This window comes from Oncorhynchus masou, chromosome 8, assembly GCF_036934945.1.
Source record: "Oncorhynchus masou masou isolate Uvic2021 chromosome 8, UVic_Omas_1.1, whole genome shotgun sequence".
In the NCBI taxonomy this organism is placed as follows: domain Eukaryota; kingdom Metazoa; phylum Chordata; class Actinopteri; order Salmoniformes; family Salmonidae; genus Oncorhynchus; species Oncorhynchus masou.
The window spans coordinates 16,800,162-16,817,145 of NC_088219.1; the positions used below are offsets into that span (position 1 = coordinate 16,800,162).

General features: G+C 44.7%; 1 pseudogene; it reads right to left on the reverse strand.

The window, feature by feature from the left end:
- Nucleotides 1-15,282: 15,282 nt before the first annotated feature.
- LOC135544247 (ephrin type-B receptor 4a-like) overlaps nt 15,283-16,984 on the reverse strand; it is a 60,153-nt pseudogene continuing 58,451 nt past the window's right edge.

Here is a 16,984-nt window from a genome sequence, read left to right on the forward strand (position 1 = left end):
GTCACTGCTCTAACATTCAGATCATACAATCCAGAACAATGAGCTCAACTCTCTCCTGGAATACAGCGCAGTCCCTTCACATAGCACACATTGGTTAAAGCAGGCATTTCAGTCAGTATAACACACAACAAACGGCTTTCTATGTAGTGTGGTGTACCCATCTGCCTCAGCCTACGTGTGAGGGGCTCCACAGATGAGCAACACTTCAGTCAGCGGGTGTATTTGGTCCCTCAGGCCATTTAGGAAGACAGGTTGTGTGAAGAGGCCTCTTATGCTCTGTCAGAAGCCTCATTTAAACCTGGTTGTAACATGCGTCCTTCATCCTGATATTGTCCTGATCTTGTTCGTTTACACTTAACAATCAGATCACAATGACTCTTTTAATTGTCTACACTTGTCTAAAAATGTGGGCACAATCAGAATGTGGACAAGATCAGGACAAAGGACACACGTTATTATCAGGTATAAACGGGGCTATAGAGGCATGAGTACGGTGGTTCCACCACTCTGGTTCCACACAATTAGTCCCTGTATTACCACCACCCCCAGATACTAATTCCTGGCTCCGTTATGCTTCTTGGCTCTTGCTGCTCATCATCTACCACAGAAGTATAGAGGGTTTTAGATTGTCTGTCTCCATGTTGAAAACAGTCTTCATCCGTTTCTCTGGACCAGTGGTCAGATGGTCAAGAAGTAAAGCCACGTACCATTATGGAACCTTGGCCTTCTCAAACCACTGAGCCTCTTAAAATGTTTCCCTGTACTTTTCCTGTCATCTTCAAGTGACCAGGTTCAAAAACACACATCTATTTTAAGTTGTGGGCAGATTCCGCAGTGTGTCCAGTTGTGCTTGTGACCTTTGTTAGCTAAAACCTGGAAAAAGGGCTTTCTGCAACTTTACCTCATTCATTGGGTTCAATCGAACTGAGAATGTATAAGCAGAAAAGACACGGTTGGTTCTTCTTCACACCTTCAACATCTGAAAGACACGGTTGGTTCTTTTTCACACCTTCAACATCTGAAAGACACGGTTGGTTCTTCTTCACACCGTCAACATCTGAAAGACACGGTTGGTTCTTCTTTACACCTTCAACATCTGAAAGACACCGTTGGGTCTTCTTCACACCTTCAACATCTGAAAGACACCATTGGGTCTTCTTCACACCTTCAACATCTGAAAGACACCGTTGGGTCTTCTTTACACCTTCAACATCTGAAAGACACCGTTGGGTCTTCTTCACACCTTCAACATGTGAAAGACACCATTGGGTCTTCTTCACACATCTGAAAGACACCGTTGGGTCTTCTTCACACCTTCAACATGTGAAAGACACCGTTGGGTCTGAAAGACACCGTTGGGTCTTCTTCACACCTTCAACATCTGAAAGACACCGTTGGGTCTTCTTCACACCTTCAACATCTGAAAGACACCGTTGGGTCTTCTTCACACCTTCAACATCTGAAAGACACCGTTGGGTCTTCTTCACACCTTCAACATCTGAAAGACACCGTTGGGTCTTCTTCACACCTTCAACATCTGAAAGACACCATTGGGTCTTCTTCACACCTTCAACATCTGAAAGCAAACAAAGACATGATGATCCCTATTTTTCAGAATGAGCTCTGTTTAATGTCAGTTGTGTGTACAATCAATATCATGCTTAAAGACAATTATTTAAACTGACTCCTAAATGAAAATGAGAGAATTATTGCTTTTGAGAATTGAACTCAAAAGTGGGTTTCAGTCAACCTGAATGACAGGAGTAAATGTTGTTGCAAGAGTTAAACGTAGAGACACAATTAGAATAATATTTGTGTTCAATAGCAGGACAATTATAGTCTCTCTAGTCTGTGGAGTAAAGACAGCTTTGAAAACATGTCAGTTGTTCATGAGTGAGTGGGATTTGCGGGGTGTAGAGGAGGGATGTGATCTAGTTGGTACATTCATGTGGTAGTAGTGATCACAGCTGAACAGCCTCCTATGTCACTGAATGGCCAATAAGTGGTTGTATACAGACCAGGGAGAGACAGAACATGAGAGAGAAAATATGAACACACATGTTTGTGTGTGTGTCATTAGTGAATGTTGGATGAGGTTTGCAGTATAAAAACAAAGAGGACAACAAAAATACATCTTACCGCATTGAAGAAAATCTCAATCCAATCAAATGTTATTCGTCACATGTTTGGTAAACAACATGTGACAACACAAGGAACAAATACACAATGAGTAACGGTAACATGGCTGTATATACGGGGTACCAGTACAGAGTAGATGTGCAGGGGTACGAGGTAGTTGAGGTAGCAATGCACATAGGGATAAAGTGACTAGGCATCATCCCACACACAAGCACATGGACACGCACACACACACACACACACACACACACACACACACACACACACACACACACACGCACACACACACACACACACACACACACACACACACACACACACACACACACACACACACACACACACACACACACACACACACACACACACACACACACACACACACACACACATACACACAGTGCATCCTTCGGGAGTTGAGGACTTTCATGGAATAAGAGGCTCAATTAGATAAATGAACACACAGTTATTAGAGTCAGTCAGGCAGTCATTAAAATGGTCTTCAGGGGCAGTGTTGGGAAAAGGCAGTGGTCGGGCTGAACTGTGTCTAGGAATGTAGAAGAAGCAGGGGATAATTGGTGCCATAATATTGTGACAGCGTGTTTGATGGATGAGCCTCTAATTTTGAAAACCACAAGGGAAATCAGTGATGGAGAAAGTGAGTTGCTGTTGTTAGCAGAGACACAGAACTCCAGGTACCTCAGTTAGAGCAGGGACTCACTGTCACCTCATAAAACAACTGATGTTAATGCCAGCCTGAACCCTTGGGACTCTGAGTCACAGAAGATTATCTAAGTGCGCTGAATCCAACAGAAACAGGAAATGTGAATTATTCTGCGGATTATAATAATGGACACGTTTGTAGCAGTTGATACATTTAATAAGGAAAAATCAAGTCTGAAATGTCAAAGTGGAAATGACAAACTTGAGAAGTCAAGTACACCACAAGTTTTACATTTGCTGCGTTGCAAGTGTAACCGATGTGAAATGGCTAGCTAGTTAGCGGTGGTGCGCGCTAATAGCGTTTCAATCGGTGACGTCACTCGCTCTGAGACCTTGAAGTAGTTGTTCCCCTTGCTCTACAAGGGCAGCGGCTTTTGTGGAGCGATGGGTAACGATGCTTCGTGGGTGTCAGTTGTCTATGTGTGCAGAGGGTCCCTGGTTCGAGCCCGGGTAGGGGCGAGGGGACGGACTAAATTTAAACTGTTACACAAGAAAGTTCTCCTGCAACAGGGTGATCAACTTAAGACTCTACATCTGTACTAGGAAGCCTCTGAAATGAAGTAAGATATGAAACAATGTCCCAAACCACGTGTGTGGAGCCTGACCTACAATGCACAAGCATAAGCAATAGTGGAGAGAAACTGAGCATGAAAAAAGAGTGAATGAACTGTAGAGAAAGGCAAAGTAGCAAATGCAATATCACATTGGTCCAGCCCCCCAGAGAGAGTAAGGCCAGCTATGTAACCTTATAGATGCAGTAATGGGAGAGATGGAGAGAGGTGGGATCTGAATGGATCTAGGATTTTAGAGAAAGATGAGCAAAAAACCGTTTGATGCTAAGCTAACTTCTAACCTTTCCTACATATCTATACATTCTGAGCCCTAGCACCTAGCATAACACACAGATAGGGTTTCATCAAAATGAGCCCAAATTGACCTTAAATGTTCCCTCTGCATCACCCTCGCAGGCTCATGACCAGCTTGATTAGCTGCCTACCCTCTTCCTACCCTTTGCATGTTTACCACTAGAAGAGCAGGGGCCTTGGGGGAGGGGTCTGCTGCTGGTTACAGAGGTGAGCAGAGAAACCTGCCTTTCATTACCAGCAGAGAGAAGGGCCAGGGGTTCAAGGAGAGGGTAGGTTCTGTTCTCTGTTACATACGCATTTCTGTGATCTCTCTCTCTCACACACACACACACACACACACACACACACACACACACACACACACACACACACACACACACACACACACACACACACACACACACACACACACACACACACACACACACACACACCGCGCGCACATACATAGGTATTGTGAGGTACACTACAAGGTGACATCATGCATATTCTGTCTCTAATGTGGGACTAAACAGAGAAAAGATGAGGTAGTTGACCTCCATTTTACTGAGGCATCCACAGGATGATTTACTGCAGCCATTTTGTGTAACAACACCTTCCATTATCTTCAAAACTTCCCTGAACATAACAAATCTGCTTTTTAGAAGGTGATGACAGATCTTTATGAACTGTCACCTGTAGTTATACATTGTAATTTGAGAATAAACACAATTATGGCTATTGAATATGTTTGGCTACATTTCATTGCCGCCTGAGACAAATAAGTATTGAACTTCTGCAGTAGCTTTCCTCAGACATGCTTCTAATACTGAGTGCTCTGATCTCCTGGAGGAATTCAGTGGTCCCCTAACCAACAACACACACACACACACACACACAACCTCTGAAAAACATGCATATTGACACCAGATGCCGGATAAATCAAGCCATATGCTCTGTCCTCAAGTTTCTAAGTATCTGCATGGTGAACAAAGATACAGGGATTCAAAGAAACAGGGATTGAAAGAAGCACACATGCATAAAGGATTGAGTTCCCTGCAGACCGTCATGATGGGAGTTCCCATAAACCATGCTGGCGGTTTGTAGAACAGGTCAGTAATGAGCGTGAGTGAGCATGTGTTTTCAGTCTAATGAATGAGTGATTATGAGGGGCTGTAAATCATCCACATGGGTCTGAAAGGAAAAGGAGGTAAGTGGGGGTTCAGGGGTGAGGTGAGGGGGGACTCAGGGCGTATGTGGGGGGTGGGGGGCCTCAGGGGGGAGAGTCAGGGGGAGGTGGTGGGGGGCTCGGGGGGTGGGCCTCAGGGGGGAGGTGATGGGGGCTTATGGTGGAGTTGGGGAGTGCAGAGGGCTGAGGGACTTGGAGGGGGATGTCAGCCCAGGGAAGAGATTCCCATTCACTCACTGTAAATGGATCTTATCAACTAAAGACGTCACTGATGATAGCTGTTCCTATTAATAAACATAAAAATTTCTATTTGGTTTCATCTGATTCAAAACCAAGCATAGTCTCCCCTCCCCTCAACAAACACAGTTTTTAATGTCCTGCCCAATGCGTTCGGCAAGTAATCAAGCCTACTTTTGATTCTTTAGACTGCTTTGAAATAAAATCTTAATGACTGAAGCTTGAAAGATCAAGTCTGGGGGTAGCAGGACAGTGAGCAGACATCTGTTTTGCAGGGAAGGGCAATACATAGAAAGCCCTTGGATCAATAAAAACTAAGAAAAGGTTTTTATATGAACTCAGTTTTGGTCTCAACTTACTGCATAGTAGAATACACAAGATGTCATTTTGAAATGTGGTTGTGTTTCAGCAGTATTTCTCTTGTTATGTCAGTCACTGACAGTCACTCAATTAGCCGTGTCAGCTAACAGTTTTTAGATTGGTACGTTAGTCTAGTGGCCAGCTATCTACACTATCTACACTTCAAATTACCAGCCTCATTGATTTTGTTAGTCAGTCTAACTAAAAATAATACATTAAAAACTGCAAACATTCCTCTCCACCTTATGGCAAAATGTGTAGAATTGCAGGAAATGATCTGTAAACATCATTTTTAGCCAGTTCCTGTTTTGGTTGTGTGTAAAACATCATTTTTAGCCAGCTCCTGTTTTGGGTGTGTGTAAAACATCCTTTTTAGCCAGCTCCTGTTTTGGTTGTGTGTAAAACATCCTTTTTAGCCAGCTCCTGTTTTGGTTGTGTGTAAAACGTCTTCATGTCGGCTAGATTTATATGCCCAACATGAAACAAGAGTTTTGGGATGCTGGTGACATCCTTTTTAGCCAGCTTTTTTCCTGTAACAATCCTTTTTAGATTTCTGTTTATCATTTTTAAACCAAGCCTTCATGTCGGCTAGATTTATATGCCCAACATGAAACTATAAGATATGAGGATGCTGGTGAACAGACATTTTTATTTACAACTTATTTTCCTGGTTCAACAGACAATTGCTTGATGTCTGTCTCATATCATTTTTAAACCAAGCCCTCCGTAGACTACCCCGACCCTGGTCTATAAGCTATTACGAAGGCTGGTTCAACAGACATTTTTAAACCAAGCCCTCCGTAGACTACCCTGACCCTGGTCTATAGGCTATTACGAAGGCTGGTTCAACAGACATTTTTAAACCAAGCCCTCCGTAGACTACCCTGACCCTGGTCTATAGGCTATTACGAAGGCTGGTTCAACAGACATTTTTAAACCAAGCCCTCCGTAGACTACCCTGACCCTGGTCTATAGGCTATTACGAAGGCTGGTTCAACAGACATTTTTAAACCAAGCCCTCCGTAGACTACCCTGACCCTGGTCTATAGGCTATTACGAAGGCTGGTTCAACAGACATTTTTAAACCAAGCCCTCCAGACATTTTTAAACCAAGACTACCCTGACCCTGGTCTATAGGCTATTACGAAGGCTGGTTCAACAGACATTTTTAAACCAAGCCCTCCGTAGACTACCCTGACCCTGGTCTATAGGCTATTACGAAGGCTGGTTCAACAGACATTTTTAACAACAGCAAAGTTTCCTTTTTTATCCTGTTGATTTTACGATATCATGCATCCGACCCGAACCTATTTACAACTCTTGTTGTTGTTTACGAAATACAACAGTTATTTTGGGGGGGTTTGATTTGAATAATCAAACTTATATGAATGATTCACCGTCCTGGCTTGTGGTCCAGCTTGCATGCGGTGCAATTTAGGTGCCATCTGCAATCTCTGGTGAAGTATGAATATGCCATCTGTAAAGGGGTTCCACTATGTTTATAAAGCATTATATCTGGGAGCAGTATAACAGTGAGCGGACAGTCTCTTTTTTTGGATATTTGTCCAGCTTCTGTGAAAAGTTTTCATAAAAGCCTTCCTTTTCTGCATTGCCTTAATATTATATGTACAGACTGTGCAACTATGGTACCTCTATCTGTATTCATCCTGTTTAAAACAAGCTGCTGTTTTGTTTTGATTTGAATTTGATTTGAATTAGCCTTATCAATAGTGAATTTATTACTTGCTTATTGACAACATTTGGCATGTTCATGGCTCAGACATGGCAGACATAATGCAATTTACAGTAGGCCTGGCTCCTAATGTATGTCAGGGCCAGCTGTGTTTAACTATATATTTAGATATTGAATCCATGCAATTGAGTGGTCTAAAGAACTGCAGACAGTAATAAAATTGTGTTTTTATCAAGATAGGACTGATTTCAGTAAACCAATGAATAGCCCACAAGTACAGTATTGTTCTGTGTGATTGTGAGCTATTCTTTGGGTGCTGAAATACATTGTTTTTTAAATAAAAACAATTTTATGTGGAGACAACATCAGAAGAAAAGTCCGAGAAACACAGCATGTCAACTCCATTGTGAATCATGGAGTTGAGTTTAGCTAAAGGGATTAAAATAGAGCTCTAGATTGAATACTGACAGGCATCATCATTCTGGTAATTCTGACCCAATCTGTTGAATCGGAATCTATTGGGCAATTGGTCTATGAAGAGGGGACTTGCTTGAAGACAAATAACAGTTATTTATGTGGTCCTGGGTTGAGTGATCTAAAGAACAGACAGTAATAAAGATAACACACCCAGATAGGCTAGAGAGTAAACCAGGATAGGACAAGGACCAGACCCTGTTAGGAGGAAGGACAGCCAGATCTCAGAAAGAACAGAGCTTACTAGAGGAGACAACATCAGAAGAAAAAGCTGAGAAACACAGCATGTAGCAGCACAGAAAAGGGGGATTGGCTAAAGGGATTTACACTTGTGGGGTTCAGAGGTGAGGAGGGGTTGGTCAGAGGTGAGGAGGGGTTGGTTAGAGGTGAGGAGGGGTTGGTCAGAGGTGAGGAGGGGTTGGTTAGAGGTGAGGAGGGGTTGGTTAGAGGTGAGGAGGTGTTGGTCAGAGGTGAGGAGGGGTTGGTCAGAGGTGAGAAGAGGTTGGTCAGAGGTGAGAAGAGGTTGGTCAGAGGTGAGGAAGGGTTGGTCAGAGGTGAGGAGGGGTTGGTCAGAGGTGAGGAGGGGTTGGTCAGAGGTGAGGAGGGGTTGGTCAGAGGTGAGGAGGGGTTGGTCAGAGGTGAGGAGGGGTTGGTCAGAGGTGAGGAGGGGTTGGTTAGAGGTGAGGGTTGGTCAGAGGTGAGGAAGGGTTGGTCAGAGGTGAGGAGGGTTGGTCAGAGGTGAGGAGGGGTTGGTCAGAGGTGAGGAGGGGTTGGTCAGAGGTGAGGAGGGGTTGGTCAGAGGTGAGAAGAGGTTGGTCAGAGGTGAGGAGGGGTTGGTCAGAGGTGAGGAGGGGTTGGTCAGAGGTGAGGAGGGGTTGGTCAGAGGTGAGGAGGGGTTGGTTAGAGGTGAGGAGGGGTTGGTCAGAGGTGAGGAGGGGTTGGTCAGAGGTGAGGAGGGGTTGGTCAGAGGTGAGAAGGGGTTGGTCAGAGGTGAGGAGGGGTTGGTCAGAGGTGAGGAGGGGTTGGTCAGAGGTGAGGAGGGGTTGGTCAGAGGTGAGGAGGGGTTGGTCAGAGGTGAGGAGGGGTTGGAGTTAAGAGGAGAGATTAAGCTGGGGCCTGTGTGAAAGGTTAAAGACATCCTCCAGTGATTTTTGAAGTGTTCCTGTTGAAAAGCGATATCCCAAGTATAAATACAGTAATATAGTTTCAGTTTCATTTCAAGTTATATTAGTTGTATGTACAGGATACACATGGTATACATCGTCCGAGGTGATAATGAAATGCTTACTTGCAGGTTTCTTCTCGACAATGCAACAACAATAATAAATAATAAAAGATAATAGAACAAAGTAAAAGGCTCAGTAGAATAGTATAAACGGGTTGGTCAGAGGTAAGGAGGGGTTGGTCAGAGGTGAGGGACAGAGGTGAGCTGTATTTTTGTCTCCCCATTTTATAATTGGAATGTGATACAAAACGAGGCAACAGTGTTCTTTAGAGGTGAGGAGGGGTTGGTCAGAGGTGAGGAGGGGTTTGGAATGTTTACCCAACTGGATTAAAAAAAAGCTCTATTTAAAGGTTAAAGACATCCCCAGTGATTTTTGAAGTTTTCCTGTTGAAAAGCATAAAGTATAAATACAGGTATAGTTTCAATTTCATTTCAAGTTATATTAGTTTATGTACAGGATAATGGTATACATTGTCCAACAAATTTTTAATTTTGGAGTTTTTAGCAATCAACAACAATCTACATAATAAAAGTTAGTGTAAAAGGCTCAGTAGAATTCTATAAACGTTTTGTGTGGATGTGTTTGTCTGTGTGGGTGTGTGTGGATGTTTTGTCTGTGTTTTATAATTGGAATGTGATACAAAACGAGGCAACAGTGTTCTTTAGGACCATGCGGACGCCTCCAAGCTGTCGGGTAGGCTGTTTGGAATGTTTACCCAACTGGATAAAAAAAAATCTATTTAATTATGCCCCCCCACACTTCTAAAACCAAAGTTGCGCCCCTGGGCATAAGTATAATACAGGTAGGCACAATTTATAGTCCAATATTTACATATTTTAGGGAATGGGGGATCAGGGAACAAGTTTTTAATTTTGGAGTATTTAGCAATCATAATAAGAGTCTGGTATCAGCAGTTGTGTTTTTTTGTGTAGCATGAAGATTCTGTAAGTATATGTGTGTGGATGTGTTTGTCTGTGTGGGTGTGTGTGGGATGTGTTTGTCTGTGTGGGATGTGTCTATGTCTGTGTGTTGTGTGTGTGTTTATGTCTGTGTGTGTGTGTGTATGTGTGTGGATGTGTTTATGTCTGTGTGTGTGTGTGTGTGTGTGGATGTGTTTATGTCTGTGTGTGTGTGTGTTTGCGTGTGTGTGTGTGTGTGTGTGTGTGCGTGTGTGTGTGTGTGTATGAATGAGTGCATGTGTGTTAAGGTGCTAAGTACACACACTAAAGAGTCAAAAACAATGTTTGGAGCACAATAATGTAGGATATTCAAGGGGTTGGTTTGATGGGAAGTTATGATGTCATCGACCTCCCCCCTTGCTTGAGGATCAATAGAGAATAAAAGAGGAAAGCCCCCTCCCCTCCCCCCACTTGTTGTGCTATGTCATGATTTACCTAGAGCACTTATTGAGATGTCCCTTTAGTTAAGTAAATATGGTGTTAGATGTGGTGAAAAGGAGAGTGGGCTGAAGAGTGTTTAGCATCCCCAGTGGCTGTGCATGCGCAGCGTGGATACTCTTTGGCCTGCTCTCCAGGCACCATTGCATGAGCCTTCAGGCTCATGACACAGACTCTGGCCAAACTTGAGTTTCTGAAAGGGAATTCAAAGGCACTGAAGACTGGGGCATTTTTAGGTAATTTTTTATTCAATTCTAAGTCACAGCCTATATGAACAGTTTAAAGACTATACTGATTTAAATCAACAAAATGTTGTTTAAATACTGAGAGCTTATTGTTCCTGCCAGCCTGGTGTGCCACGCTTGCAAATGCTTCACAATGTATTTATTTGTAGGCTATAACCTTAAATAATAGGCTAGTAATACAGCCTAAATAATCCCTTTTCATTGGGCTTCCTGTCTGGCTCCTGACCTATTTACAGTGTGTGTTTATATCCGGTTCAATAGCACTATTTGAATTGATGAGGGCTTCATACAGTCACCTTTTCAAGTTGTTTATTAAAATACTTTTCATTCAAATCATATGGTTTAGTTTCAATTCTTCCAAACCAAATAGTTGGTCCAGATCCTCACCATAATAGACGGACGTTGGCTAAAATGTTGATGATGATTTTAATGAATTAATTTAATGAGCTGCAGTTTCTTTCTTCCTGTGAGAAAAGAGCAGTTGGAAAGGACATGGAGTGGTGAGCGATGAGCGGGATTTCCAACCACTCAACTCCGCTCACATACTCTGTATCCTGCCTAACTTCAATCTTTGGAGAAGTTCAAATGGGAGAGGTCAGATGTTCTCTCTGAACCAGGTTTGTATACCTATACATTGAAGGTGCAGAGGCCTGTGAAATGCTGTCATGGGATCAGAGAGTTCAGCTGAAGTTGTCAGTCATGACGTGGGATTAAAAGGTGAAGAAGGAGTGATGAAATCCCCTTGTCTAACTGTTTGGTGAGAATTAAGAGCAGCAGGACCCTGGCCAAGTTCATCCTTAAAACCCAACACACCTTGATAAGGAAGTTATGAGGTCATCACAGGCACTCATCTTTCAACCATGGCCACATATACAGACACACACACATAAATATATCACGTATATGACTCCTCTCACCTAAAGTCATTGATTCTGATTCTTTTTAGATTTTTCTTGGAATAACTAGTGTTTTCCCGTTCACTACTCCCCTGTTCCCAGAAGAGCCAGAGGGGCCTAGAAGCCATGGGCTTGAGTTTCAGCACAGTGCAGACTTGGGAGGGGAGGCAGGGTATGTGTGGCAGGACAGCCTAGTCTCATAGACTAGACGTAACATAGTAAATGTAAATCCGGGACACCAAATTACTGTGTTAGGTTTGGTATGTTTACATAAGACAAGGTTACTGAAGGCATAAACAAAAGTACGGTGATTGGTGGGTGTTAACCTGAACATTTAGCAACCCAAAGGTTGCGTGGTCGAATCTCATCACAGACAACTTTAGCATTTTAGCTTATTAGCAACTACTTACTACATTTTATCTAATTTGTAACTACTTGGCATATTAGCTAACCTATCCCCTAACTTTAACCCTTTAATCTAACTCCTAAACCTAACCCAAACCTTAACCCTAACCCCTAGCCTAGCTAACGTTAGCAAATTCGTAACATATTATACGAATTGCAATTCGTAACACACCATACTAATTGGAGAGTCCCAGATTTACATTTACTACGTTACTTCTACCCTTGAGTCCAGGTTGTGCAGGAAGGCCCCTTTGTTTCCTCCTCAGATGGTGGGGGAAGATCTGGATGAGAGATAAAGGGACAGGGGACAAGATGGGATGGTGTGGATGTGTGGACAGGGGGAAAGATGGATAGAGGAAGTTATTGACAGACAAGGGGGGTGAGGGATATGTGATGATGACTATATAAACACAAACGTAAGCTTGAGTAAAGACTGGTTGTGGACACAAGACAGACTGGTTGACAGAGAGATGGATGGACATACTTATAGTTGAATCGATAAAACTAAATGTTGTAACGTCAGTCCCCAACTACCAAGAGGTACTTTCCTTGGAGAAGAAGATGTCTATATGGAATGATTGTTATAAAGTAAGCAGACAGTTCTTAACAACCTCCACTATATACACAGACTCTCTCACACACACACCTGTCTTTCTGCTCTTTCTCTCCCTAGGCCCCCACCACCCTGGCTCCACACTTGAGTGCACACAGGAATGTAAGGGGAATGACACAATCCTTTAAGTGCTGAAACCTGATTGGCCCAGTCTTTTATCTCTTCAACAACAGCCCTAATGGATAGGCATTCAGATAGGGGTTAAAGGTCACGCAGACAGACACTAGGAACCAGAGCTAGCTCACTACCCATCTATCTCTCACACACACCCATCTCTCACACACACCCACTCACACAGACACACGCACCCATATGCACGCACACCGCCTGGGACTGCCTATGTTGAAAATATCCAATTATAAAAATATTTCAAACTGGGACACTCCAACTCTTTTGTTTGCGAGGGGATTTAACAGCAGGACCGAATAGCACATTTCTACAGCAACCCCCAATAAACGTTGATTTGATTCGAAGTGTGGGTCTGGAGAGGGCATTTATTGTTTTACATTGGGGGAAGGGTCAGAGGTCAGTGGGCTTGGAGGGGTCATCCTCTCATTGTTTATTTGCAGCACATGAAAGCCTCTGTGACACACTTCCTCTAAAACAGCATAGTGGAGGGCACGGGAGGGCCATGGGACCTGGACTGACTCAGCAACAACACAGATAACAGAAGCACATACATTATCTTTAATGATTTGAAAAACCCAACACCCAGATTAAGATTATAGCCTGTGTGAGTAACTCAATAAATCAATCAAATTTATTTATAAAGACATTTTTAAATCAGCAGATGTGCTATACAGAAACCCAGCCTAAAACACTAAACAGCAAGCAATGCAGATGTAGAAGCACAGTGGCTAGGAAAAACTCCCTAGAAAACAAAGAAGAATCAAAGAAGAAGTCCTCTTCTGTCTGCACTGAGAGGAACTAGGCTCGGACTGGGGTGGCCAGTCCTCTTCTGTCTGTCTGTCCAGGCTGTAGTCCTGTCTGTACTGGGTAGAGAGGAACCAGGCTCTGAGGGGTGACCAGCCAGTCCTGTTCTGTCTGTACTGGGTAGAGAGGAACCAGGCTCTGAAGGGTGGCCAGTCCTCTTCTGTCTGTACTGGGTAGAGAGGAACCAGGCTCTGAGGGGTGGCCAGTCCTCTTCTGTCTGTACTGGGTAGAGAGGAACCAGGCTCTGAGGGGTGGCCAGTCCTCTTCTGTCTGTACTGGGTAGAGAGGAACCAGGCTCTGAGGGGTGGCCAGTCCTCTTCTGTCAGAGAGGAACCAGGCTCTGAGGGGTGGCCAGTCCTCTTCTGTCTGTACTGGGTAGCCAGGCTCTGAGGGGTGGCCAGTCCTCTTCTGTCTGTACTGGGTAGAGAGGAACCAGGCTCCGAGGGGTGGCCAGTCCTCTTCTGTCTGTACTGGGTAGAGAGGAACCAGGCTCCGAGGGGTGGCCAGTCCTCTTCTGTCTGTACTGGGTAGAGAGGAACCAGGCTCTTGGCCAGTCCTCTTCTGTCTGTACTGGGTAGAGGTGTACTGGGTAGAGAGGAACCAGGCTCCGAGGGGTGGCCAGTCCTCTTCTGTCTGTACTGGGTAGAGAGGAACCAGGCTCCGAGGGGTGGCCAGTCCTCTTCTGTCTGTACTGGGTAGAGAGGAACCAGGCTCCGAGGGGTGGCCAGTCTCTTCTGGGGGTAGAGAGGAACCAGGCTCCGAGGGGTGGCCAGTCCTCTTCTGTCTGTACTGGGTAGAGAGGAACCAGGCTCCGAGGGGTGGCCAGTCCTCTCTTCTGTCTGTACTGTCTGGTAGGCTCCGAGGAACCAGTCCTCTTCTGTCTGTAGGAGAGAGGAACCAGGCTCCGAGGGGTGGCCAGTCCTCTTCTGTCTGTACTGGGTAGAGAGGAACCAGGCTCCGAGGGGTGGCCAGTCCTCTTCTGTCTGTACTGGGTGGAGAGGAACCAGGCTCCGAGGGGTGGCCAGTCCTCTTCTGTCTGTACTGGGTGGAGAGGAACCAGGCTCCGAGGGGTGGCCAGTCCTCTTCTGGCTGTGCCGGGTGGAAATTATAAGAGTACATGGCCATTAAGGCCAGATTGTTCATATATTCTTCAAGATGACCAGCAGGGTCAAATAATAATCACAGTGGTTGTAGAGGGTGCAACATGTCAGTGCCTCAAGAGTCAATTTCAGTTGGCTTTTCAATGTAAAGCATTCAGAGGTCGAGACAGCAGGTGCGGTGGAGAGAGAGAGTCGAAAACAGCAGAAAACAGTCCGTGGTGAGCTCTCTGTGGGCTGCTCTGAGATGGGGCAGAGGACTAAGGGCTGAGGAGCAGGGGGGAGAACACACAGGAGAGGGTCAGTGAACAGAGTCAAGGACAAGCTGAGAGGTCTCTGGGGTACGGGTTGTCTCTCTGAAGGAAGGAGCAGGAGAGAGAGGAATGTCCGTGAGTTGAGATAAACTGAAATGGGTGAGGGTTGGGGGGGGGGGGCTCAATTCCCAAACCACAACCCCCCTCCCCCCCCCTCACTGGGGAGGTCACAGTATCTGTGGGGAGGAATGTTTGGAAACAAGAGCTGCCAAAGAAACGGATCACCTTAAAACGATTAGGAATATGGATGATATACTGAAGTTGGCTGTGTATATGTGTGAATGTGTGTGTGTACTCCATTTTTGGGATGCTTCACTTAGTATGCATGAGAGTGTGTGGGCTTACTTGTGTTTCACTTTGTACGTGTGTGTGTGTGTGTGTGTGTGTGTGTGTGTATGCATTCATGTGTGTGCATTTGAGAACTCTAAAGGGAGTGTGTGTAATGTGTGTGTTATAACAAGCTCAGTTGCCTGTTAAAAGAGGAGCAGGAGTCCTAGGTGATAAACACTGGTGTGTGTCTTTATTGTGACTGAATACACATTACACACAGAAAGGAGGGGGAATCAAAACATACTTATCTACACAATATTTTAAAAGGCAACTTTATAAAAGATAGGTCCCTGTTTTCATAACAGATCCTCAATGTGAAGACCACTTACCCACAATCCTTTAGTTAAGGAAGCACACAATCTCCCCAAACATAAACATGTGAAATTGTTGGCATCTGAAGGGACTTTGTATGGTAGATCTAACTGTATCACCATGGGAGGGCTTTCCTCTTTATAGAAAAGGCATTTTGATTTCAAATCACATAGAATATCAAATGGCACTCGAGCAAGACGGAAACACAGCAACAGTAATATCAATCAAGTAATGAGAGGCCAGGCTGATGTCTGTCCAGGTCAAGTCGTCCAATTAGAAAATACTTAAGCAGTGTTCTCTTAGTCTCGTTATCCACGGTCAGGGACCTCCTTCAGTCTGAGTGTGTGGAAGTGAGCTGCCCAGTCCAGCAGCAACAGGAAGTGGAAATGCCCAGTCAGCCATACCCCAAGAGAAACACAGGAAGTACTGCAGCTTCTGAGAGGAGCAGAGGTGTAGTCAGACAGAGAGATCTCTATCTCTGACTAAAATACCCAATTTCTCTGTTCAGCCTATAAAAGTGCTGACCTCAGTCCTGCTCTCCTCCCACACAGCTGACCCAGGAGAGTCATGCACAGTCACTGAGGAAGATGAGGAGAGGAAGGCTTGTATGACTAGTCTGTTCTGGTCTAAATGCCTACATTAACCATACCACCTGAGGAAAGGCAAGGCATTTTGAAACCAAAAGAAAACGTGAGGCCCATCCGGTAAGAGTCCAAACACACATTTTCCAGTCCGTTGAAAGAATCACATGTAATCACATCATCATATTATCCACATGGATGAATAATCCAAGACACAACATTTGTGAAAGTGTCACCATGTTGTGTCGTCCGCTACTGGCTGGTTCATATTCTTCATCATGAAATACACCAATAGAAAAGCTATAGTCCTTTTAGGTTGACGTTGATCTGTGCTTCCACTAGTATCACCAGTGTGTTCAGGACCACAGGTAAACATTCAAGCAGTGAAGCAGAGGAGGAGTAGTGAGGGTGAACTGGCCAGTGAGGCAGTCTCCCACCAGACCCCAGCACCAGGCCTGACTGACCGCTCAGTGGTCAATAAGGACAGGTTGAACAGGTTGGAGGGAAGGTTGTCTATAATAAGTTCGTATTGAGGCTCTGTCACAACACTGATGGACTTCATGTCTAAGAAGGGACTGGTACCAGGGTGAGGAACTGCGTGGTGCAGCACCACAGGGTGCTGGATAGGTCTGTGGGTGAGCGATGTTCTGTGTGGTGTGTGCGCGCTGGTGTCTGTGTTGGGTCAGGGCAAGAGGTCAGGGGTCAAGTTGAGTTGTGCTGGGGTTAGAAGCGTATGGTTCCAGGGCTCTTGGTCATGGTCAGAGTCTGGATGCTGGACAGGATCTTCCTCTGGTGTCCAGCCAGGATCACTCCTAGACGCAGCAGGTCTCTGAGAAGAAGGACATACTGTTAGATAAACAGACAGACAGATAGACAGACAGACAGACAGACAGACAGATAGACAGACAGGCAGACAGACAGACTGAAGCATAGGCAGACAGACAGACAGATAGACAGACAGGCAGACAGACAGGC